The following is a 26,015-nucleotide window of genomic DNA, read 5'->3' as shown; positions in this document are numbered from 1 at the left end:
TGAAACGCAAGTTAAGGCAACACTGTTTCGCGTGTTACAGAAAAATGGAAACTTCAAAGGTGTCTGCATCAACTGTGCGGCACGAGTAACGGGTCATGGAAAGTAAGCGCTTCCTAATATATCTCTTTCCCCCTGCAGAATCCGTCATGTTGGTATTGTTCTCTGAACCAAACTCTAACTTTAATGCCCACCCGATTTGGGAAAGACCGACAGTGCTCTGTTTTTAAATATTGTCACCTCGTCGTCCCAAATAGCAGATTTCAAATATTTTTTCGGTCAACCGGACCTCTACATTAAAGCAGCTCGCCCATGTACTGACTACTGCTATTCCTTGCTATGTAATTACACTAAACAAGTTAGCATTTACGCTAATTAGGTGTACCTTTTAAAGCAAAATAAAGTTGGTCACTTGCGTTTCCTTTTAGGAGTAGCTCGTTTATGGGGCAGCGTCTCATAGCAGTCCTCCGCTCCCTTTTTCCTACATTCGCACGAAGAAGCCTAAGTATATTGGGCTTTCGCTTAACCTACTTACATCTAGCTAAATGACTTGCTAAAATTACTTATCACCTTGCCTTCACTCTATACCAATCCTAAGTACTGCATATTCAGCTACCAGACAAAAACTGCATATATAATAACTGCTACTCGTTAGCGCTGAATAATGTTTTCACAATTATAGGTATGACCTTTTAACGCCGCAGCGTTAAGGATTTCATCGCTCCGAAATGTTCAAACATTTTGTTACATGTAAGCCGCGAGCTAAAACTTAAAAATGATATTGAGTTCAGCTTGGCGCATTCAGTGAGCTGCCTACAGCTCGCTGCATTACAGCGCTAATGTCTGATATCCGCTGTTTTGACAATGATTGACTACTGGCTACTTAGCCAGGCGACCAAGACTATATCCCGGCAGCGGAAGCCATGTTTAGATGGTGGCGAAACGCAAGGTACGTGCACGCTATTACATATCAGTGCATGATAATGAGTGCTAAGCAAACGAAATCAATTTGAGGCCTCCTCTAACGACTACTGTCATAGCCACAGCCATTTTGTGACATCAGACAGCTTGGGAACAATCAGGCGATGACAGCTACTGTCTGGTCTTTCACTGAAACAATAATAATTTCTCTTAAAGAATAAGATGAACGTTGAGGAAGAATTCTTAAATATTCAAAGTTGTATTAAGAAATATTTATCTTTTTTTGCTCATCTGAAACAAATAAAAAAAAATTTCAGTCGAACATTTCAAGATACATTTTTTCCGGCCTTCACACCTCTCACCTCCCAAACTATTTGGCCGCCTCCCAACCTGGCGTCAACATGCCCCGTAAACTTTATTCAAAACCTGCTTGCTCGTAAAGGGTCTACAACATATACATTCATGGCTGTGGTCAACACGATTTGACGACTTTGAACCCGTGAGCGATTTATGTTCTGTGAGTCGCTTTTTCAGACGTCGCCCTGTTTGATCGGTCTGGGCGTTACACAAGACACCTCGAATCCGTACAGCACATCTTATTTGCCAGGGACAAGACAAACCTCGAAGTATAAAATATTTTAGATGCTTTTCTTTGTTGCCAGTTCTGATAGGGTATTTATTTGCTCGCCAGACCAAAAATGTTTGATAGCTCTTAGAGGCAGAAGGTATGCTATACAGCGTTTAGTCACATTGCCGAGATTGTTCGAATTTTAAGGCAGAGTCACGTGTTTCTTTTTTGTCGTCATAATTTCTCGTTTCAATTCTTTTTACTCTGGGTGTAAGTTTCTCTGAGGCGGATTTGATACCACACTCTTAATCTGGTTCCACATACGCTTTGATTATAAGAGGAACTTTGAAAAATGTTCCACTTATAAGCGGAACTTTTTTAAAAGTTTTACTTACAACTGGAACCTATGTGAAACCACATTAAGAGTGTTATATCTAGATAGCCTGAGATATTTATTGTGTTTCCCTGTTCATAAACACTGTGTGACACAAATAACCTGCAGAACTCCCTGACCATCGAATAAACCCGCGGAAGAGAACTTAATTTTTCACGGCTTTTTACGTGCTCTAGGATTAATGAAATAAATGGTGTAAGCTGGTACTGCCAACATGCGTGACAGTAGTGTTTACATGTGCACATTCAAAAAGTACTGTTTGTCGGAAGTCAGTTCATCAGTGCTTAAAAAAGTGTGATCTGTGCGTAAATACTAGGTGGTCGTCTACGTTTAATGGATACAGTGGAATACTAGCTGATAATGTTTTTACTTAGGAGGCCTATATACAATATGATGAAAAAGACGTCTGCGAGATGGGTGCCACGCACGAAGCAATGCAAACTTCGGATTTTTAAATGTAGGTTTGCCGTCGCAAGAGGCATAGGGAGACCTAAGATGGACAGAAGCCTGTTCAAGGAAACACATTTGTAGGATTTCCGCACCATGTGTGAAATTTATGTTGCCAATAAAGTAATACCGAGGTCGCTGACAACTGTACTAAAAGCGTTCGCCCTCCGGGGAGGATATCAATATCAACTCCAGCAATGAAACGAGAGCAGAATACCAAACGTACAGCTGATATTAAGGAAAAGAAAATGAACATGAACATGGCAAGTATGCGGGGAGTAATGGACCCACGGCATATTAGGGCTACAAAATGGCTACAAATGTAACATAGATTGACGAACAATCAGCGCGGGGGGTGGGGGTGGTGGGGGGGGGGGGGATTTACCAGGACCGAACACCAGCAGCTATCGTAAAGTACAGGGCAATTTGAAAACAAGGCTTCACATAACAGAATCACTGGATGAATGTTTTTGCGTGGTTGGCTTCGGTTCGTAGGGTTTAAAGTCCCAAAGCGAATCAGACTATGAGAGACGCCATAGTGGAGGGCTCCAGATATTCTGCCACCTGGGGTTCTTTAACGTGCACTGACATCACCCAGCACGCGGACGCCATGGTTTTCGCCTCCATCGAGAAGCGGCTGCCGCGTAATGTACGTTTTTTCTACTTCGCTCGTTATAATAGTAAGGTTTTATGTAATGTTCGCCTTTTTGAGGGAACTGTTTTTTAAAGCACTGGATACACTGTGCACCGCGAGGATTTTGACTTCACAGCACATATCGTCACGTGTAGCCGACCAAAAACACATCTCAGTGCATGGGTAAACCTTTTTTGTTTTCAAAATTGCTCAGAACAAATGAGGAGAGAATAAGGAAGCGAATGGAACCAACCAACAACAAGCTAAATTGGTCTTGGTATTCAATCACAACCTGTCGCCGTTCAGGGCAGGGGAAAGCGTCTGGGTTCATATGATAACGCCTGTTTTGGTACCTGAAAATATGCAATTCAATAAATATTACTGTGGTTCAACGAAATGTGTAGAGGACAGCTATTGGTTATGCATTCTACGACGGCACTCTATACTTGTGCTCTTGAGGCTCTGAAGTATCACTGAAGATTGAGGGCCACTTTTAATTAGTGCCGTAATCCAGGAATCGTAGAAAGTTTATTGAAATATTCAACGCGATGAGCGCCGAGTGAAAATTAGGGCACTTTCAGAACCCATTACGAGTGTACGCAGACTTTTTCGCAGCTTCGGACCGAGCCAAACTTGTTGGACCCAATCAGACAACGTCGTATCCGAAGCTCCCGTTGCGAGGTCATGACGCAGCGTGCGTTCCCTTTGAGAGTCATGTCCGCAAAGTAAGGGTACTTGATCTGTTCAGGGCTGCACGTGGCCGTGACGGGTGCGTCACAATGATGGGCGTAGGCGGTATCATTTCGGTTCGGGCGCTGGCACTCGGCGTCGCATTCTCGCCGAGACCGGAAAACACGTGCGCCCTGGGATGGACAGTTGCCAAGTGGGAACGTCCACTTCGAGCATGCCGAGCCGTCAAAAATCCACCAAGTTTCCAGCATGTCCTGCCTGTGAACACCAGCAGTGGTGAAGAAAGGTTCTCAGTGTTAGCTAGGAATTTTCTCGGAAATAAATTATCTGTCAGACAGCTTGTAATATATCTCTACTGTAGGCTTACGTGCGCAGCTTTGGTCAGGACTACTCAGGCACGAGTTTCTGCAGCTGGGCAGGGAAAGCTGCCGATTTGACACCCAACAGGTCACTGCGCTGCAGGTTTCACACAACCCTCTTCCAAGAAATTTCGGGGATCCTACACTAGACTACTATAATGTCGTTATGAAATGAACATTGCTCTGCAATACAAGCCAGTACTATGTTAGAATAAACCATTTAAATGCTACTTCAAGGCGTCATACTCATGAAGACTGCTGTGCCACGTGTCCAGAATCTCCTAAAGCATAAGGGTCACGTTTTTCTACAGAGCTTTCTTGCCGATTTCTGTATGAACTCGCCATGAGATTTTGACAGCGTACGTCGTTGAACTATGAATTAGTCACGAATGTACGCCCATATAGGCCTGCAGTGCTGTAAAATACACCGTTTTTGCTTACTTGTTAGTTCAGGACTATCAATTCAACGTAAAAACATAGGTTAAACAGGAACGATTTAACTCAGGCCGGAATTACTTTGAGCAGTAATTCTTCAAGGAATGCTGCGTCGGGAATTCTTGGCCTTAGTTGCATAGTCACAAACTACAGTCCTCACCTAGAGTGATATTACTAATCATGCAAGAACGTGGTTACCAGAGTTATTTTCATGCTTTTCTCGACAAGATAGGATAATAAAAAGTTCATTTCTCGGCCGTCTGCGCACAGAAGGGAGGAAAAGGAATAAGCAGGTATGGGCAACCATGCCATGAGGGCAACATATGAGGGTAAACAACGCATTATTGCTCAATCCCACCAATACATTTCAAGTGAGCCTAATTTATTATCAACAGGCGAAGCTCCATCCGGTGCGATGTGTTTATTTACCTCACGGTATTAAGCATTTGCAGCTGGTAGTGGTGAGGGTTTATTGAACACCCGTGGCAGCTGTCTTTATCCCTAAAGAGACGCATATCAGTAGATAACGATGAATCGGGAAAGTGGGCGTAAATAGCTCATTTGATCAATAGATGTCCACGACATTGATTTCTCCTCATTATGACAGGGTTCCTTCATGCATGTTGTCTAGACCAACGAGAAATATTGGGCTTCTTTGTGGACTGAATTCCACAAAATAGCGCTTGCAGTCTGGACATCCGTTTTTTCTCTTTTTTTTCTCTAGTATTTGAGCTGCAATGTTGGCTCACCTGGAACACTCGGTGAAGAGTGTGCTCTCGTGGCAGCGGTCACTCTCTCGTCCCTTGGCCACACGCACGCAGTTGGATAGGCAGCTGCCGAGGCTCGAAAATCGGTTTTCACCGCGGTTGCACACGTGAACATTGTCGACAGCCGTGGAGACGCAGGTGCGAGACAAGGAGCTGTAGAAAGTCTGGTTCTTCTGGCGATGACAGTAGGTGTAGAAGCGGCGGCCACACTGCTGCGGTAACTGGCGCTAGAAAAGAGGCCACGTAATTGCAATAATGTGGACAGACGCGTTTGTAGCGAGAAGCGTTTTCGACTTGCACCTTCAGCGGGAAGAGCCTAGTGCATTATATGAACCATAACTTCGCTTGGTGTTTCCAAGCAAGCAACGCAAGTCGGAGTGGAAGGGTGTCTTCAAAGCTCGATTGTACCTCCACCGCTACAAACATCCATTTCCCAACCATGAAAATGGTTTCATGGGGCATTTAAAAATAACTACATACTTTGGTTTATCCGCAACACAAACAAGATAAAAAAACAGTTGCAGATACTTGGCTGCATTTGCTCTCTGCGCAGTCGCATTGAAAGACATCAGAAAATAACCTAAGCTACGCTTGCCTATAAGTAGGCCCTGCTATATCGATAAAGCAATGATCAGTTTTAAACTATAGTCTGAGCTTAAAAAAGTTCTTTGCGGAAGGTCAAGCCGCATGTCGATGATTGACTCAATAGTCATTTTGGTATGCGCAGAGCCAGCATTATAAGAAAGCGCAGCTCTCTCTATCTGGCTTGTGTGCCATCATTTGTCCGCGCCAACTTCCAGCAGGTAATGACGTCTGCGTACCACTTCCGACGCGATATTTCTGAAGTACCTTTTTACCTCAGACAGTGCGAGTTATCAGCGAAACGTTAAGGGCAATCCTCCACGTTGCCGGAATAGGTAAACGCGGATCACTATGTGAGACACGGGCATCGTTACACAAAACTCTCCTAAACCAAAAGCTATAAAACGGATCAGAGCAATTGATATCAAATGCATTAAATAGCTCACCGTCCGGTTGCTAGAGTTCTGCAGAGGGTGACGCTTCTTACTTGCTGGTGCATCGCGGTGCAGCGCTGTTGTCCCAGGCCTTTCGTGATGCGCTGCCTTGCGTGGTTTTGCGGTGGCATGCACTGCATCGGCACGCCTGACCTCAGCCGGCTTCTCCGGAGAGTTCAGTGGCAGCGGGACGTTGACACCGCTCGAGTGGACGTGCTCCACTGGCAGAGGCAGCTCCGAAGTTGCGGATAAAACAGAAGGCCCTTGCCAATCTATGGTCAGCAATACTGAAATCAACACGGTTAGCAGTGCTAACAGGACCGCCCCAATGCCCACAGTGCGAAGCAGCACTGACTTCGCCCGGCTATCCGACTGCTCTTCTGAGGAATAGTCTGCGTCCTGAAAGGGCTTGAAGGACTCAGAACGTGGGACCGGCTCTATCCAGTATGGGCGGGGAGGCATCATGTACTGTTGCCCGAATAAGCCCATTGGCAGTGGCAGCGGGCTCCTTAAGAGTGCGCCTGATGGCGAAGGCATGGGCGCCATGATCGGTGCGTAGTAAGGGTGTTTAGGGATCCAGAAGCCATCTCTGGCGCCATAGAGTGGCGGCGCGAGCGGCGGCGCATACCTGGCAGGGTACTGAAGTGCTGACAAAGGCTGGGTGATTTCTTCTGTCGTCTCTTCGGTTGTCGGGACTGCGAATGACACCCTCCTGTCCATGATTTGAGGAGAATGCGTCACAAATCCCGGTTTTCGGTCCTTCGCAGCTGCAATCATTCTTCAGTACGCTAATGTTACTCCTTTCTTCGACGTAATGACACTTACAATTAGGCTTCCTTGAATGTAGGAATCGGATAGATACTTCAACGCTCAGTGGGCTTTCTATCTTGTCTAGGAAGCTGCATATGACGTGAAAAATATTGCAATTTCATGAATTTAACCTGGTAATAAAAGGCGACATAAATACCTTACACAAAACTGAAGCACATGGAAGCTTGACTCGGCAATAGCTAGATTTTGAGGTGGGCACTTTTATTTATTGGGCAAATTGTCGACGGCCAAGAATGATGCATATAAATCTGTTAGATTTAATAGCGGAACGAAGCGCTTTAAAACTTACGTTACACATTTATATTCTGTGAGCAAATGGGAATGAAGGTAGAGAAAGAAGGGAGTAAAGTTAAGGCCATCGTGGTTCTGGGTGCCATAGAAAAAAAAGCGTCGATCTAAAGTGTCTCTTAACCAACATTTAGGATTAATAAATAGTTCTTTATCTAATGCTTGACATGATAACCCGTAGCTGTGAATTTCGCGATAATGTTAGAGGCGGTATGTTGTAAAGAAAGAAGCACTAGCAATTCTAGCCAGTATATAACTCCTGTGACAAAACAGTTGCTCTCATTCTCTAGTATATATATGGCAGGGTAAATAAATTTACAATTAAAATGAGCTACATGTTAGTGCATAGCCTAATGTTGTCATCCCATTGAAGGAATATTTACCATCTGGATTAATCCGCACATATGACGGTCAATTTACATATCCATCAAGAGTAAGATAGTTGCATTGCAGTAGCGTAGCTTGCGTGGAAGCTGAAAGCGAAATAGAAGTTACCAGGGTATCTTGGGGTGTACTTCAAGCGAAAACTTGAGTCCACACCTGGGTACGGTGGCTGCGAAAGGAAGGGCTCGAGAATCTGTTTTTGGCTTAAATTTAACTGCAGAGCCAAGGCAGTGTAAGCACTGTGCAAATGTGAGACATCGTCGCGCTGAGCCTGTCAACCATGCTGGAACTAACAAGGCAGAAGACTTCTTCTACTACAATAGTCAAGACTATGTAGGGCTGGTAGACTGCTCCTCTAGCTTTCTGCATGTGCTGACTCTCTCAGAGACATCAAGCAATGCACTCATTGCTACGTTGAAGAGCGTTTTCGCTCACTTCGGAATACCGAAGGTGTTGTGTAGTGACAACTGACAGCGATTTTCGTGTCGGGTGTTTTCCAACGTTCTATGTGATTCTGATTTTTCTCATAGAACAAGCACCCAAGCCTTTCTAAGGTCAAAGGGAGAGCTATAACGCTGTTTGCGCATGATACAACAAGTACCCCAGCCTTCCCTAAGTCAAAACGGGAAGAAACACGCTGGATGCTAACAGTATTCTGATCTAGCCCCGCCAGGGTGGTGCAGTGTTAAGACGCCCGACTACTGTGCCGCAGTACCCGGGTTCGATCCCGACCGCGGCGGCTGCTTTTCGATGGAGGCGAAACGAAGAGACGTCCGTGTGCTGTGCGATGTCAGCGCGCGTTAAAGATCCCCAGGTGGTCGAAAGTACTCCGCAGCCTTCCACTAAGGCTCCTCTTTCTCTCTATCCACTTTCACTCCCACCTTCCTTCCCTCTTTCACGGCGCGGTTCAGGTGTCCACAGAAACACGTGTGACAGGTCCACACGTGTTTGATCCAATTAAAAAAAAATTTAACAATGTCAAGTACATCGCTCTACTGGTTTATTGAGACACACCAGAAACACTTGGCTTTATTACGGCTCAGGTACTGATGGTGATTTGCCTCCGGCAGTACCAGGCTTCTAAAGCAAAACCTGAAGTTCGAAGCACAGTGGCCAAAAACGCTACTGTCTTTGAATGTGATATAACTGCACTGCAGCGAGAGACAAATGACTATAATCCCTATCGTGTAGTTAGAAGCTTCCCTGTTTCGCGACTGGGTCATCAAATGAATGACGTACTGAGATCTGCAAAGGCGCAGAGAGCTGCCCTATGTCATCGGAGCTATGTCTTAAAGCCAACAGGTGGCGTCGTGGTCTCAAATAACCTTTATCTGGTGCCGTATGAATTGCCTGCGTCACTGCCTCAAGGCGAGGAAGAGGGTTGCAGTGGCGACTCCAAAACTAGAAACTCCTCCACGCGATCAAGCTCAGTATCAAGTATAACCCTGCACTAACATTAAAATGAAGTGTTATCCTTATTGTCATATTCTGTGGACGTGCCACGGCTATCGAGTAGTTACCCCCAGAAGGCTGGACGTTTGAATCTATTCCTCCAAAAAGGCCGTTGTAGTGTTGGTAGCACTAGCTGACAGCGTCCCCCAATCTCTGTCCTATCATTAATACAGCATGGGCCCACGTTGTTTTGTGACGTGCCTTGATGTACTACAGTGGGAGTGGTTAGGGCCCCCAGAAGCCACTGCTGGCCCCAATAAATTTAGGCGCTAGACATGGCTCCATCTGGTAGAGTATGGAAGAGCCGGTAAGGAAGGCTGAGTGATTTCATGCGTACTGCCTTCAGTGACCGGGTCAGCGAAAGAGACCAGCATGTCATTTCGAGTGGGGGGGGGGGGGGGGGGGGGCGTTTCAGGAAAGGGCTTTTGGTACCAAGAAGCAGTGGGCATTGCTGATTAGGGCTTGTTACTTCTTCCTTCAGGATAAGAGTATAATGATGAGACCTGGTCATATAAACGAACCTTGTTGACAAAGAAGTAAGAGTCCAGAGGAGAAGCATTCATTATTACAAGGCTTTTCATAGTGTCTATGTAGCGGTATATAACTTTAACACCTCCAGTTTTCTTCAACACCTTGGCGTTCACCTCGTAATTTTATGCATTTTAACGAACTTCGACAGAAGAAAGAAGCAGTGGGAACTTGGACTGTGCACTTGGTAATGTGCAACCGATCTGGTTATTTTATTGCGCAAATTGTCGGCGATTTTAGCTGAAATAACTAAAAAAGTACTAGGTGAGCTATAATTATGCAGCGTTTAGGCAAATACAAATCGCTTCTTTTTAAATAAGGTAGGTTGGGAAAAAAGATGGCTACGAAATTAAGGAGGTGGAGTTAGTTGGCGCTTTTGAATAGAACGGGGAAGTGTATGTGCTAATATCCTAATGTGTGTTCTTCACTTCAGAATTAGAAAATTCGGGCACGCGCTAGCAATTCTCGCCGATAAATGTCATGTTAGCTTGGCAGACGATTAGTTTGTGCTATCTGTGTATGACTGATCCGCATATGCTATTTCTGAGCAACAATATTTTAAACTGGATTGTTCAAAGGCATGGCACTCCTATTATCGGGACCCAGAAAACATGCAGGTGCAACAAAAACCTGGGTAGATGTTTAGTGGTAGAGTAAATAGAAAAGCAACCCATACCTCTCCCACGCGCGGGCTTATGTTAAGGAGCAAACGCTGTGTCCAAAAGGTGACGACAACTAAACAATGATAAATAATTAAGAAAGAAATACACGTGCTGCTTTTCTGGAAGAAAAATCTTCTGACGCCTCGAGGTTCCTCCGACCCACGAGGCTAAAGCAAAAAGAAAGAGGACAAGCGCTGAGAAAACAGAATTTTTAGATAGTCATTTATGTTGCACCGCCTCTTCTCTCTCTTGTCACCCCGCCGAGGTGGCGCAGTGGTGACGGCGCTCGACTACTGTTCCCAAGAATGCGGGATCGAATCCCAGACTCGGCAGCCGCTTATTCAATGGAGGCTAAAAGCAAGGCGCCCATCTCCTGTGCGATGTCAGTGCACGCTAAAGAACCCCAGGTGGTTGAAATTTCCAGAGCCCCCCACTACGGCGTCTCTCATAGTCTGAGTCGCAATGGGACGTTAAACCCCACAAACCAACCAAACCCAACCAATCTTCAGAGATATCATTACTGAATGTGCGGTAGAAGCAGGCGGTAGGATAGTTAGAGAGGATACCGGTAAGGTGTTTAAGGAGACGAAAGATTTGATTAACAGACGCCAGAGTATGAAAGCTTCCAATCCAAGAGACCAGACTGAATTGGCCGGGATATCAAAGTTAATCAATAAGCGCAAGTTGGCCGATATAAGGAAGTATAAAATGGAGAACATTGAGCATGCTGTAAAGAACGGGAGAAGCCTTAAAGCGTTAAAGAAGAAATTGGGCATAGGCAGAAACCACATGTATGCGATAAGGGACAAGGCAGGCAATGTCATCACGAATATGGACGAGATAGTCAAAGTAGCCGAGCAGTTCTATACAGATCTCTACAGTAGCCAAAGGAGAAAGGACCGTAACGTGATTGGCGGTAAAGAAAAGCAGTCAGGCGTTCCACCAGTGACGAAGGACGAGGTCAAGAAAGCATTAAAAACTATGAAAAGGGGGAAATCAGCTGGAGAGGATCAGATAACTACAGATTTGCTTAAGGACGGGTGAGGGGGGGATATCGTGTTATAAAAACTGGCCACCCTGTATACGCAGTGCCTGGTGTCATCGAGAGTACCGGAACCATGGAAGAATGCAAACATTATCCTCATTCATAAGAAATTGGACTCTAAGGACCTTAAAAATTACAGACCAACCAGCTTACTGCCTGTTACGTATAAGGTATTTACTAAGGTAATCGCTAATGGAATCAGGACAACCTTAGACTGCAATCAAGCAAAGGATCAAGCAGGTTTTCGGAAACGGTACTCTACTATCGATCATATGCATATCATCAACCAGGTGATAGAAAAATGCTCGGAATATAACCAGCCCTTAAACATAGCAATCATTGATTACGAAAAAGCATTTGACTCAGCCTAAACCTCTGCGGTGATGCAGGCATTGTGAAATCAAGGGGTAGACGAGCCGTACGTGAAAGTGCTGGAAGATATATATAGTGGCTGCAAAGCAACGCATAAAGAAAGTAACGAAATTCCCATAAAGAAAGGTGTTAGGCAAGGAGACACAATCTCCCCAGTACTATTCACAGCTTGCTTAGAGGAAGTATTCAGATTTAGAATTGGAGCAGTTAGGGATAAGGGTAGATGGCGAATGCCTCAGTAATCTGCGATTTGCTGATGACATTGCCTTGCGAAGCAACTCGGGGGATGAACTGCAAATAATGATTGGTGGCCTGGTCAGGAAAAGTAGAAAGGTAGGCTTGAAAATCAATATGCAGAAGACTAAGGTAATGTTCAACAGCCTAGGGAAGGAACAGCAGTTTACATTAGGTAGCGAAGTATTGGAAATAGTAGGCGAATATGTCTACTTAAGAGAGGTAGTAACCACAGATCCGGACCATAAAAAGGAAATAACACGAAGAATAAGATTGGGATAGAGCGCGTTTGGCAAGCACTCACAGATTATGACTAGCAGCTTACCGGTATCGCTGAAGTGGAAAGTACATAACCGTTGCATCGTACCTGTACTCACCTATGGGGCTGAAACATGGAGGCTAACCAAGAGAGTTCTACTTAAGTTGAGGACAACTGAGAGGGCTATGGAACGAAAAAGGGCAAGGGTAACATTAAGAGATAGGAAGCGTGCAGAGTGGGTCAGAGAAATAACTCAAGTTACCGACATGCTAGTGGAAATTAAGAAGAAATGGGCATGGGCAGGACATGTAGTGCGAAGAGAGGATAACCGATGGTCGCTTAGGGTACCAAACTGAATTCCAAGGGAAGGAAAGCGTGGCAGGGGGCGGCGCGAAGTTAGGTGGGGGGATGAGGTTAAGAAGTTCGCAGGGCTCAAATGGATGCAGCTAGCACAGACCCGGGTTAAGTGGAGAAATATGGGAGAGGTCTTCACCCTGCAGTGGGTATAGTCAGGCTGATGATGATGATGATGCTGATGAAACCAATCTTTCTTTTATCTTTTCTCGCGTAGAGTGCCTTAAAAATAATGTATCAAATGCTCCGGCTTGTGGTCCTCAAACCCGAAATGCATATTAATTGGAGACTGACTCCATTATGCAATCTTCTTTCGAGTAACCCAGCTTGCAAGCTATAGATTCTTCATGAATTCTGCTTATTCCCCTTTCCTCACAATAAAATAAAATAATTGTCTCCGGCTTAGCTCTGCTAAGCCCGTTTGATTGAGCGACAGTTTGTTAATCCTGCTGATGCGAGGTTGCTAAGCCGTGTTAGACTGTCATAATTAACACAGTTTCCACAGCGAAAGCTCAAATAAGCTTAGTCAGACACGGTTTGCCGTGATTAAACTCCTTCATCGGCTTGCGAACTTAAAGGAAGCGCAGCCGAGGCACTGATTCAAGCGCGGAGTTTTGCATGGCAATTTGTGAACGTCAAGGGCACAACAGCTTCGTCTCGATGACACGAAGGTGTCGAGGGCATTTTGAAATGCAGGTCCCACAAGGTGAGGCAGACAGTCAGAGGTGGCGATGGAGTAGAAGTTCAAGGAGGGCACCGTATGGTTTTTGTGGCATTGTTTCAGGCAACGTTGCGTATTTGTGGAGATATGCGGAACTAGGCCAAATTGCGGCACTGTTAAGTTTGGCGTGACTAAGCTGGTAAAGTATTGCTCTAAAATAAGGCGAATTTTGGTAAAGGTTAAACGTATAGTGCGCTTTGTCTTGAAACGATAAATACAAAAGGCATAAAACTGACATAGCAACCAGTTGGTGAACTAGCGAATAGAAAGAGCTGAAAATCCACAAATGCCACTTTCATTGACTAAAAGCCTCCTCTGCAGACACGGCTGAGAGTTTTTGTAATTGACTGTGCAGATTCAACGTGAAATTGTGGCTGAGTTTTGAGCCCTTACAAGGCAGACATATTATTACGGTCAAATGGTATGGACTGAATAGAATAAACTAATAAAATGAAATATATCACGCATATCCCTCAAATGAGTGGTCAGAAAATATTAGAGAGATATCTCTTTAATTCCAGACAGAGACGCAGGATTCGCTTGGTTTCCTGATTCCATCCTCGAAGCTTAGCCAAGGCCAAAATGGGATTTCTGCTGTCTAATAACAAACCAAGACAGGTGTCTTGCAATGTGGTAAGCTTGTGCATGACCACATAACCAACCATTCGATCATGGCTGATTGCATTGGATCGCAAATAGTAATTGATTGTCAATAACTTCCGAGGGCATGTAATAGGCGCACAGTGGCGTCAGATTGAAGACATGGCTGAAATCAGCTGCGGCTTTGCTTGTACCTTCGGCATGCTTCGTGACGGTTAATGACAATTGTTACTTTGTTGTGTTATTTTCATTTGATGCCGTTATTCTTATTATTATTAGGCGCGTTCTCCCCGCTTAAAATTGCTATTTACTTTCTTTAGGCACTTGCATATTAATGAATTCGGCCACGTGCTCCGTCTTTTATGTGACGATGTCCGTGCAACGTGTGTTCCTTATGCGCTCCCCAGATCTCTTCTAATTTACTAGCTCGAGACAGAATGATAGAAGTAGAGTTCCTTGTATTTGACTTTCTCTGCTGAAGGTGCGCCCTGATCACATGAAGCGAAAAAGTTGTCGTGTGAAAAGGGTGTTTGGAGACGCATAGTATCTGGTGCTTACAACGATCTCCTTCTGTGCTCGTTGAGGGCAAAGCACGCAGCTTGTGCAATATGCCATATACTGCAGACCGGAAAAAAAGCACACGTCACAGTAGAACTGGTGGCAACAAATTCTACGAGACCTTCACATCTGCCACCTTGTGGTAGCCGTATGGAGTAGGTGTTTATGCAACTCTGCCAATCTACATGAGCTCTTCCGCTTATTTAGGTTGTCGTGTCGCCAGAATGGCTTCGTCATTTGACGCAATTTATGAATGGACTCAGATAACATTTCGAGAAACTTTCTTAAAAAAAGGAAGGAGGAGTAGCGCAGCCAAGTAAAAAAAAGAAAGTGAAGTGAAGGAAAAAAATTAAACAAGAGCCTCATCATTAAGATCCACTCAAAAGTTTTACTTTCAGATAAAGCCTGCAGTGGAACGTAGCTGGGGATCATACCGCAGAACAAGCCAGGTTGATCTTTGAAGTTGGACTAACCTACTATGTTTCTGATTTGTGTCCCGCTTGTTGCTGTCTGTCGTTGCTGTTTCCTGTTCTTTACTGAAACTTTTCGTCAGTTACTAGCTATCAAAAGTTCACCATCTCAAGCCCAATCTCCGCATGTACTTTGTCTCTTAGTATAAGAATCGACAAGCTACCGCGCATTCAGAGCAAGCAATTGAGAGTCATTCGAGTCAACCATACACTGTTACACGAATAAGGGATCGAATGTCCACACTGAAGCTAAGTATTTGTCCTCAATACTGAAGAAAAGAGTCCGTCGGCTTACCTAATTTCATTGATAGTGTTATGGACGAAGAAGCAGCGGAGAGTGGTGTTGGCCGGAGTGTGGTGGCTAGGCCCGCCGCTCTCCATTAAATACCACTCAGTTATCGGCCATCTTCTCTCTGATCTGTGTGCATCGGCTTACCGCCCCGTAACAATAGTGGAGGATACTGAGTAATTCATTTTTCCTCGTCCTGGCCCGGAGCTTCGGCGTCCTGCGTCTTCTTGCGCCGTTAGCCGCCCCATAACAATATAGTGCGCTGCATTCTTACCGGCCGTTTTGGGCGTAACGAAAGTTGTGCAAGTAACTGTATTCGCAGATTGTGACAGGGCCTATCCAGAGCTGTTAATCACAGAGACCTATACTACGTTTAAAACATCAGGTGCAAAGCAGCGAAAGCTACGCAAGTAGTCCACAAAAAAAAAAGAAGAGGGAGAATCACTGCGCGCTCGCTTCGTAGCCGAGTTATTTCTGCGGAAACAGGCTCTATTCCGAGCATATATATTTGCAATAACTTGCTTCGCGTGCCTGGACATCTTCGCGGTGCAGATCTTATAAAAAAATGCGCTCCGAAGAGGCAGTCGAGGTCATTGCGTTGCGCAGTGTGGAGGGCGCCGCTGGCAGGGTTGTGGGGCAACGAAAACGCTACACGAACGAAAACGGCACACGGAAAATTCAAACTCACCGAATCCGATCTATTCTCCCTTAAAAAATGTGCTTTTTAAAGAGTTCATGGCAAATGTAAGATGTAATAAGCTTGCAAACAAAGCAACTATTATTTCCACTCGTCAAGAGCAGGCATTATTTTTCATCGCGGATGCGGGGAGCGCAAACAAGAGTTTGGCAGTGTTGCACTTGACGTATGAAGCGGAGTACATATAGCGTTTTTTTAAGATTTTGTTGCGCTGACTTACTTTAGTATATTGTAGAGGTAAGAGACTTTTAATTCAAGAGATTTTAGGTTCAAGCTGAAATTTTTGTTTATATAGAAGCAAGATTCTCAATAGCTTTCTTAATATGTGGTCGAAACAATTTAGAGAATATATAAAAGGGGTGGTAATTTCGACGAAAATATTCAATGCTCTTTTCAGTGACGAGCACCAGGGCTTTCAAGAACGTGCTGCTCTAAATGCTTATAATCAGCAGCTCCCAATCAAAAAGATCTATAATTTCTAGTCTTTACTTTTTGTCAGGAAAAAAGAAAAACCTGTCCAAAATTGACATTTTCTCATCACAGTTATTTTTATCTAACACTGTGGGAGTATAAGTGAGTGGATGCGTCGACATGAACATATTCGTCATGCTATAGGCAAGTGACCTAAAGGTTTACCGAGAGATAGAGGTGATGAGAGATTATTACATTGCTGGAACTTTCTATATTCTCATGCGCAATGTCTAGACAAAGCTGTTGAACAAACCAATGTATTCATTTGCTGGTGCGGAACAATTGTTATCGGCTAAAAAAGCAAATGTTTCATTCCTCACCTACGAACTATTTTTATAAATATATATCGCTTGCCCGAGATACTTTCTTTCTACCTTTAAAACCACATAGTCATTTATCGTCAGTGCTATTAGCGTGATGCCCTTCAATAAGGGCCCATTATTCCCACAGCGTTATGTTTGGAATGCAGAGAAGTTGGAGGCCAGAATCAGAGCGGTTGCGAGACCTCTGATATGGTACCTTATAGGGCTCTATCTCGGAGTTCTAGATTCACGGACATAGATTTGATAAACAAAAATATATGCAAACGATCGCAATCACACCGCCTGTTCTCCTGCCTTGCAAACAGCTGTCACATTATACAGTAACACCTACGCAACCTCAATAAACCATAAAGCACGGTTGCATGGCCATAGGATTCATAAGTAACTATCACTTGGCCGAGCGGCGTTCTCTTTGCTTTGTGAGCACATAAAAACGTATTTTAAGTGCAACAAGAGTGACTCACTTCAATCAGAGCCAGTTAGTCTCGCAACGTTAGGTTTGAAATGCAGAGAGGTTGGAGGCCGGAATGAGAGCGGTTGCAAACCTTCCGACATGGTAGCTTAGATGGCTGTATCCCGGCCTCCTAGTTTCCGCACATACATTTAAAAAAAAAATGTATACAAATGATTGCAATCGTATCGGCTCTTCTCCAGCGTTGCAAACACCTGGCAGATAAACAGTAACACCTATGCCACCTCAATGAAACATAACGAACAATTGTATGGCCCCATTTATCAATGCAGAGCACAGGTACTCTGAGCTCAGATTTCCCAAACATCGCGAAATTTGTTGGCACACTTGCCATAACATATATATAGATATATATATATATATATATATATATATATATATATATATATATATATATATATATATATATATATATATATATATATATATATATATTGCTTATGGTGCTCAGGAAACCCGTGTTTACACGGCAAAGTGCGCGTACACGGATTATTTTATTTAATGATTTCATTTACAGCTGTGTTTATTATTATTATTATCAACAGCCGAGCTGTATACCCACAGCAGGGCGAAAGCCCCTCCTATGTTACTCCAATCAACCTGGTCCTGTGCTAGCTACATCTCATCCGCCAACCCAGCTTTCTGCCTCCCACTGCTATGCTTTCCACCCTTGGAATCCAATTTGTCATCCTAAGCGACCATCGATTGTCCTCTGTATTACCAGATGCCCTGCCCATGCCCATTTCTTCTTCATTCCCGCTACAGTGTCATTGAATCGAGTTATTTCCCTTACCCACTCTGGATGCTCTATCCTCCTAAAGTAAAACCTACTATTTTCCCATCCATATCTCTCTGCGTTGTCCTCATATTAAGTAGAACCTTTCCGCGAACCTCCACGTCTCCGTCCCAACTAAGGAAAGGAAAGATGCCGGTGCTATATAGTTTCCTCTTGAGGAATACCGGAGAGCTGCCTGACATAATTAATGAGTACAAGCCAAATGATGTATTGCCATTCGCCGAAAGCTGTAGCAATGAAAGTTCCCGGTGCGTCACTAAAGAATAAAACAGAATAAAAAGGAAGTTAATAAAGGTATATTTTTTGATGAGGATACAATGCAGAACATAAAAAATGCATGCAAACTAAAATATTTTGCTGGATATAAACTGTTTGAAGCGATCCTCTGATCATTCCAGTTGCGTCCGTCGTGCCATCTTTAGTAGTTTGAAACGAAACGAATAAGAGCGCATTGAGAGCCCGCACTTCCCGTCGCCTCTGTGGCGCAATGAAATAACACTACGTACCGCCTTTGCCAAAAGTAACCAGGCCGCATGTTTTGCTTCTGGCTTGTATTTTAAAGGCTACGTGGATTCCCAGAAGATCACAACTTGTTGAGGAGTGAGGACAGGAGCTCACCTTTATATTCCACAGATTTACAGCTTCAGAAGTGGTACGAATTCTCTGCTACCCGACTGAGAAGCAGAACACGCAGCCTGGTTACTTTTGGCAAAGATCGTACCTGGTTCTAATACGTGTTCAATCCTTGTGTGTGCTATTTTATTTTTATTTCACAATATTTAAATAAGAACATATTTTCTGGGATGTGTTCCCCTATAGGTTGCATGATGCGATGTTTATTTATTCCTAATATTAGCAAAACCAGTCGCGGACACAGCCAGGATGTAACAGTATGACAACGGTTACACTGTGCAATTGCCTTCACTGGAATCAATTACTGTCTTCAGTGCGTGTATGTTACCTTCATGATGCGTTCAGAGACAACTCTCATCAACATCGCCGTTTAACTCGCTTTAAACGGAATTACACCGTGCCGATATTCAAGTTGCTTTTTTCAAAGTAGCTAAGACGGCGCGATGGACACCATCAATATATTATGGTCATTACTGGTCCAGAATTTTCTTTTATTAGTACTCCATTTCAGTTTCCTTACTGCGCTTTATGTTAGAACCAAACGTAAGATTATGTTCAATTTTTTAGTGGCGCACCCAGCACATCCGCTGCTGGAGTTTTCGTGGAACGGCAATACTCTGCCAAATGCGCCCATCCTAATATTAGTAGAGATATGCGCTCACCACTTCCAGTTCTCTACCTCAGGTGACCTACTGTTCCTTCCCGAGCCTGTTGAACATTGCAGTGGCATTCTGCGGGTAATTTTGATGCCTACCTTTCTAAATGTTTTGTTTAGGTCATCACATCATTCTTTGAGATACATCCCTGAGTTACTAGCTAGGCAGTGTTAACAGCGAATCACACATTACTGAAGAATTCTCTCTTAGCCCTTATTCATAACTGCTTCCATTCAAAATATCTGAACACCTCCTCTAGACAAACTGTAAATAACAGTGGGGCGATCGTCTCTCCTTCCTGTCACAGCTGTGTTACATTAGTGCTAGAGAAAACGAGTGTCACCAAAGTATTCGGACAAAAGCGTGTTTTCATTGGAAATACATTATTGCAGTAAGGTTATAGAGACAAAAACATTGCACTCATTTTTTTATGTTTAAAGGCCAAAAAATGTCCGCTATAGGTCAGTAAAGACGTGTGTTTGATATTTGCACCGAATGTGTGTGATTTCAGAAAGATTTTTTTCTTTTTGATGTTGCGGCAACATCGCCGTGCCGCTTCACAGATTGTATCAGTGACCCATGCAGGCCCGTTTGCAGCTCGTCAGGGATTCGAACTTGTTAGACCCGACGAGGCAGAGTCGTTTCTCGAGCGTGAGACTCGAGACTCTCACGCAACGGGCGCTGCCTTCGACCCGCATGTCGGCGAAGTACGGGTTAAAAAGTTAAATTGGTTCACAGGAAGGGAAAGGCGCAGTAACTGTCACACTTGCTCTGTGGACACCCGAACCGCGCCGTAAGGGAAGGGAGGAGGGTGGGAATGAAAGTGGAAAGAGAGAAAGAGGAGCCGTAGTGGAGGGCTACGGAGTAATTTCGACCACCTGGGGATCTTTAACGTGCGCTGACATCGCACAGCACACGACGCCTCTTCGTTTCGCCTCCATCGAAACGCAGCCGCCGCGGTCGGGTTCGAACCCGGGAACTCCGGCACAGTAGTCGGGCGTCTTACCACTGCACCACCCCGGCGGGGCCGAAGTACGGGTGCCTGATCTGGTCCGGCGTGCAAGGGGCAGCCATGGGTACACCACACTGGCCGTCTTCGCCCTCGTCTCTCTCTCCGCGCCGGCACGCCGCTTTACATTCCCGCTGTGAGCGAAACATCCGGCTAACCGCGGAAGGGCAGCTGCCCTGCGGGGAGTTCCAAAGAGTGCACGCGGACCCATCGAAGAACCACCATGTTTCCGCCATGTCGTGCCTGCACATATGACAACCGAGTGGCGTGTTGACAGTGCGCTTTTTAACACACATGTGAAAACATTTTATACCGGAAAAAGGTTTAAAAGAAATAAAAAGAGACGTGTAAAAAAAATTACCATGTGAAAGCAGTATGTGTAAAACTAACATGCGAATAAATGGGACAAACTATTTTTTCCGGACTGAGCTGTTGATAATGTTAACGTGCGTGTCATTCCGGAGACGTTTTGGTTTCAGTTAAATAATGTGCGATAACAGTTGCTGCTGTCGGCCAAAGTGGTTATCATAATTTTCTACATAAAATCGGCCAGTGTCATTGCAAGTTGGTTTCAATGACTGGCTTCTGTTGTACTCATTAGGCGAAATATTCATCAGTCCAATGACTAGAGTAAGGCGTCGGCCATGCAGCTACTCGTACGGTACCAAAACTCAGCTGCCATGGGCAACAGTACGATTCCAGCAGGCGCATTTGGAAAGTCGAAAAAAGCAGCCCTCCATCAAAACAGATGTGCAAAGGCAGCAGAGGAGAGAGTGTAAGGTCATCGTCTGGAGTTCGCTCCGAGGCATCTTCTACGCGCTTGTCTGTGCGTTCCTCCTCGCATCCAAGCGCCATCACACACATGCCCGCTCTACTCTAAATCCAACGTGCACATAAAGCATAAACGTAATTTTTGTGCAGCTTTAGAAACATCTTATGCGCCTCTTCCTGCTTAAGCAGTTAAATGCGCCCAGCGGGCTAATTTGTCATGAAAAGCCGTGGCCAATCTGGGCAGCGAGATTTCTTGTCCAGCACATGCATAATCACCCTGCCCTGATCACTAGGAAAACACACATCCAGGACAACCTGGGGAATGGCAGGTTTGTGGTTTGTGGAAGACCTAAACACTATATAGATTTCTACAACTAGGAGCAAAGTTTAAGTTTGCAAGGATACGTTTGCCTTGGTATCCACACTATTGTGAATGGCAAGACCAATCTGGAGCACAATATTTTCCTGGGAGTGTGGCAATGTTATACTGTAATGCGAACACGGGCATCTCGAGAACATTAGTGATTGGCAGCGTGGAGATTCTAAGGAACACTCGAACGCAATTGCGTCCTGCCCCATAAAACATAATTTTCGAGCCCTCCGCAATTTAAATGGGCATTTAGGAAAATATCTAGACGGAGTAGCCAAATAAAGAGAAACAATAAACAGGCCTGAGAAATACTAATCACCTTGTCTCGAATTCATAAACAAAGTTTTATTCTAATCCGCACGCAGCAATCGAGAGGACAATAATTTATTCGCGCCCTGACTGTTTTTCTCTTTTTTTTTCTCATTTTCCGCTGTCGGTTGCGGTTCGACCAGAAGCTATTCGAACGGGGCTGCAATTGTGCACTCAAAATCCCTGATTGACCGGTATATAACCTCTGCTTTACCAAAAGGTCTGTACAAAAGTGGGACAGTATCGTTGGCAGAATGGATACATGCTTTATGATCAGGCTCCTATTCTACAGCTTTTCCATGACGTAAATTCCCTTTAGTGTGTCAATACAGTCAGACAATTTTATGCTAATTGTAAAACCTAAAAAAAATTACACAGTATCTAAATCCCCGCCTTGAACACGTCGTAGGAATTGTACCTACATGTATAGACCAGAATACTGATGGTTAATTGAACGCAGCCTTTTTGAGAACGCCGTAGCGCCATCTTCGGCTGCGCATTGAAACGACGGCTCTGGACTGCCAAACAAGGCGGTCATCGATAGACGTAGCGCAAGCGCTTTTATGTTTCCTTGAATTTTTCTCTAGTGACTGCCTACACAATCATCGGAAGTAAGCATAAGAATGATGGCAAGACTACAATGCACATGTCTCGATGGCAGAGGCAAGCATAGTATCGATAAACGTAAGGAATGGTAAAGTGAATTTACTTTTGCATGCTAAACTATTGCAGCTGTGAATTTTGGGTTTGAGTTTCATGCGTACTCGTCGAAACGCCTACGTCTAGCAAAGCCCTTGCAGTACGCATTTATGTTAACTATTTGTTTCTCTGCAAACACGTGTCACACGAGGCATGTCGCAAGTTTAAGTAAAAACGTCACAATGACGTGGATTCCCTGTATCCCCGTTTTTGCTCCAGCAGACCAAAATAAGGAGTTAGCACTAGGTTAGCCGAACTGAGCAGTTCAGCAATATTGAAATTTGGGCTAATTGTTGGGGATCCGTCTAAAACAGCGCCCATAAAACCCGAAAAAAAAAACAAAGACGAGCAGGACGAACAAGAGCGCACTAGCAACTGATGCGTGACCGAAGAAACACCTCCCACTCGGTGAGCATACGCTAGGAAATTCAACACGTGACTAAAACATAACACCAAATCCAAAAAACGATGTAGTTGTGATAAGACATAAAACTAAATCCAAAACATGACGTAGTTGTACTAAGCTAAGTTGTAAGTGCGCTCTTGTTCGTCCTGCTCTTATCTTTGTTTTCGAGTTTTATGTGCGCTGGTTTAGATGAGCCGAACTGAAGCAACGACGAACTGCCGTCTTTGTGATGATCAACTTTTGACAGCGTAGCATGCCGGTTCTTCAATGTCGTATTGCTTATCATAATTATTCCGCCCGTGACTTGTCGTATTGCTTATCATAACAATTCCGCCCGGAGATGGTTACAAAACAATAAAAACTCCCCGTAACTTCAGCTGCACTGCTGTGATGCTAATTCCATCTTCTGCCCTTCTGAAACAAAAGCAGACATATCCGGGAATCACCGCAAATGTGACTTCTAGTTTCTCCCTTGCCACATGCCGCTTGTGTGGGAGGTACGGGCTTGGACAGGTGTTTGCCGACGCCATGCCATGATAAATAATATTGAATGACGCAAGGATTTGCGGGCACGTGGCATATTATTGGGCGTAAAAACCAAATTCAAAAAAGTTTGAATAGAATTGCTTTTGCATACTACGGTTGCGTACTCTAACTATTCGATTCTTTTGTGGAACCTGCATCTGCCGCTTCCACCACAAGATGTGCAGACAGTTTCCCGTGATGCTGAAACTCACTTCCAATGCTTTTACTAGAAGCCACACGTGAAAGCATCAAATAAACTTAAAAGTGCAGCCACTACGAAAACCGGCAGACGCCTCGTCTGGCAATCAAAAGCTGTCATGTTCTTGTCATCTGTGCTCTGTGTATAAGCAGCATATATGTCTCGATGTCTTTGACTCATACCTAAAATGTGCTCTCGGATTTTTAGGTCCTGTAATATCGACCATGAGATGTGGTCTTCTGTGATCGCATAGAGCACCTACTTATCAGTGCCATTCCGTATCGCCTGAGAACTACAACTTACTACAGGCATCCTCATGATTTTTGCGCTATGGACGCCACAACCAACACTGTCTTCTGCAACAACATGACATTATTTTTTCTTCATACAATGAGAAAGTCTGATTCAACGTCAATAACGAAACTTTCTAGTGAAGGATAGGGCGCCCCTTTCATCGCGTACTGCTGTTTCATAATTGTAAAACAAAATATCCTGATGTTCTGAAGAGGCAGTTCTATGTAGAGTTAAGAAGTACCGCGATTTTAATTAGTTTTTTTCAGAAAGTAGTTAGGACCCGCGTAACAACAAGGTTCATACGTAAACGGTGAAGATTAGGAATATCGCTTTAAGTTCGTAGTCTTATTCTAGCCTGTTAACAGGGGCCCAAAGCAAAATAATTTCAGTTCTCGGGAGTTCGTAGCACTTAGGTTTGATCGTATGATTGTATGAATTATCCGTCGCATAGTTGTTCACCTTGTTCGCGAATTCTCATTGCGACTTTCAAGAAACCTGAATGGGGGATGCGAACTTCGGTGCCAGCCTCCCGTGTATCCTGGTGATCATGCACTGCCGCCGCTCACCTGGTGCAGGTGGTGAAGAGGGTGCTCTCGTAGCAGCGGTCCTGCGGTCTGCCGCCGACTACGTGCACACAGCTGTCCAGGCAGCTGCCGAGGCTTGTGAACCGATTAGCTCCGTGGTTGCACACGTGCACGCTGTCGGACGAAGCCAGCACGCAGGACTTTGACGAGGGGCTGTAGTAGGCCTCCTTTTCCCTCTCGACGGCACAGTACGTGTAGAAGTGCTGGCCGCACTCAGGCGAACGGCGCTGAAACAGAACGGCGATGAAGTCAAGTGATTAAAAGACGGGAGATGCTATTTGAGATTACGTAGAGCTGAGGTAGTGCGGGACGGAGATTTCCCCTGTAGCGCCTGATGCTGCTTTTTCTTTTCACCAACGCACCAGTGCGCTGTGTTCTTGGTAGTCATAACCGGAAAACAACGGATAAAATATTTTTCATCGTATTCTGTCATTTAGTTTTAAAACTTCTTTTTGTTCCTAAGCTGATGTTGGTTGCTGCTCGCAGCACATTTTCAGTAGTGGCGCGATATTTCCATGGGATAGCCCGAAGGAGCTCGCGTTATCGAAAACCCAGCTGCGTCAAACATCAGTCGTTAGTAAGGCTAGAGATTCACAAAATGAAGTCAACAAATCTGGATAGGGTCTACATGAATTCAAATTTCAATTTTAAGGGAGGTACTTATGAAAGTATATATATTGGAAAGGAATACCGAGAAGTAATTTCCTATGTTGGGATCAAAGCCTTGCTATCTGCGTACTGAATGAACATGCATGCTACGCATAGGCCACAAAGACTCGTTTCTCCAAGCAGGTTCAAAGGTAGCCTAGCGAATGCATTGTGGTCTGGTGACTAGTAGGATCAGTATGAATGCTTGGGTGGCGTACGCTTAAATATAGAAAAAAAATCAAAGAAAAGGCGCTCTCTTTCGGCAGTAGAAACAGAAACGTGCATGGCTGACAGTACACTGACGGCAGGCTCCAAATGAAGGCGGCGCCACTATGTTTATTTATAGCCGCACTTAAATGAATACAGAAGGCAGCCCAAGACAACCTCTCGTGTAAAAGGGACTTTGAGTTTAGAAATAAAACATCAAATCATGGAGATTGCTCTAATGCCTTCAATACGACATGCTGCACCAGTAGGGGACCAGCTCTGCAAATACAGAAAAATTATTCAGCAGTAGCAGGAGGTTGTTTGACTGCCTAGCGGTGTGCTGTATAACGGCGCAGAAGGAAACACAAAAACCGTTATGGGAAAAAAGCAAACAAAAAAGAGGCTCTGACGAAGTTTACCGACATAGAGAAGGAACTTGGTCACAAAAATCACCGAGAACCGGAGTATTATCAGTCGATCAAAAGGAGAGAAAGGCCCATTTTAAAGCAGCAAGCGCTTGCAGTAGACGTAAAAAGAGACATCTGTCACTGAAAAGGGGAGACATAACTAGTATGCCAGCTTGAGTGATTATGTGCGTAGCAGTAATGACGTTATTGTATGCTATTTAGGTTTTTATATTATTCGAGTTTTCTATTCCTCCTAACCATCGC

General features: G+C 44.4%; 1 long non-coding RNA gene across 1 annotated transcript in view; it reads left to right on the top strand.

The window, feature by feature from the left end:
* Window positions 1-755: 755 nt before the first annotated feature.
* The window catches only part of LOC146177082 (uncharacterized), an 89,193-nt gene continuing 63,933 nt past the window's right edge, over window positions 756-26,015 (top strand). The window contains exons 1-3 of the long non-coding RNA XR_014701257.1: window positions 756-946; window positions 13,880-13,991; window positions 22,370-22,476. This is a non-coding gene — a long non-coding RNA (uncharacterized LOC146177082). The remainder of the gene's footprint in view (window positions 947-13,879; window positions 13,992-22,369; window positions 22,477-26,015) is intronic.

This window comes from Amblyomma maculatum, chromosome 10 (genome assembly GCF_055883805.1).
Source record: "Amblyomma maculatum isolate TAMU_Amacu chromosome 10, ASM5588380v1, whole genome shotgun sequence".
Lineage (NCBI taxonomy): Eukaryota > Metazoa > Arthropoda > Arachnida > Ixodida > Ixodidae > Amblyomma > Amblyomma maculatum.
The sequence above is the reverse complement of the archived record's forward strand: the minus strand, read 5'-3'. Positions and strand labels throughout refer to the sequence as shown.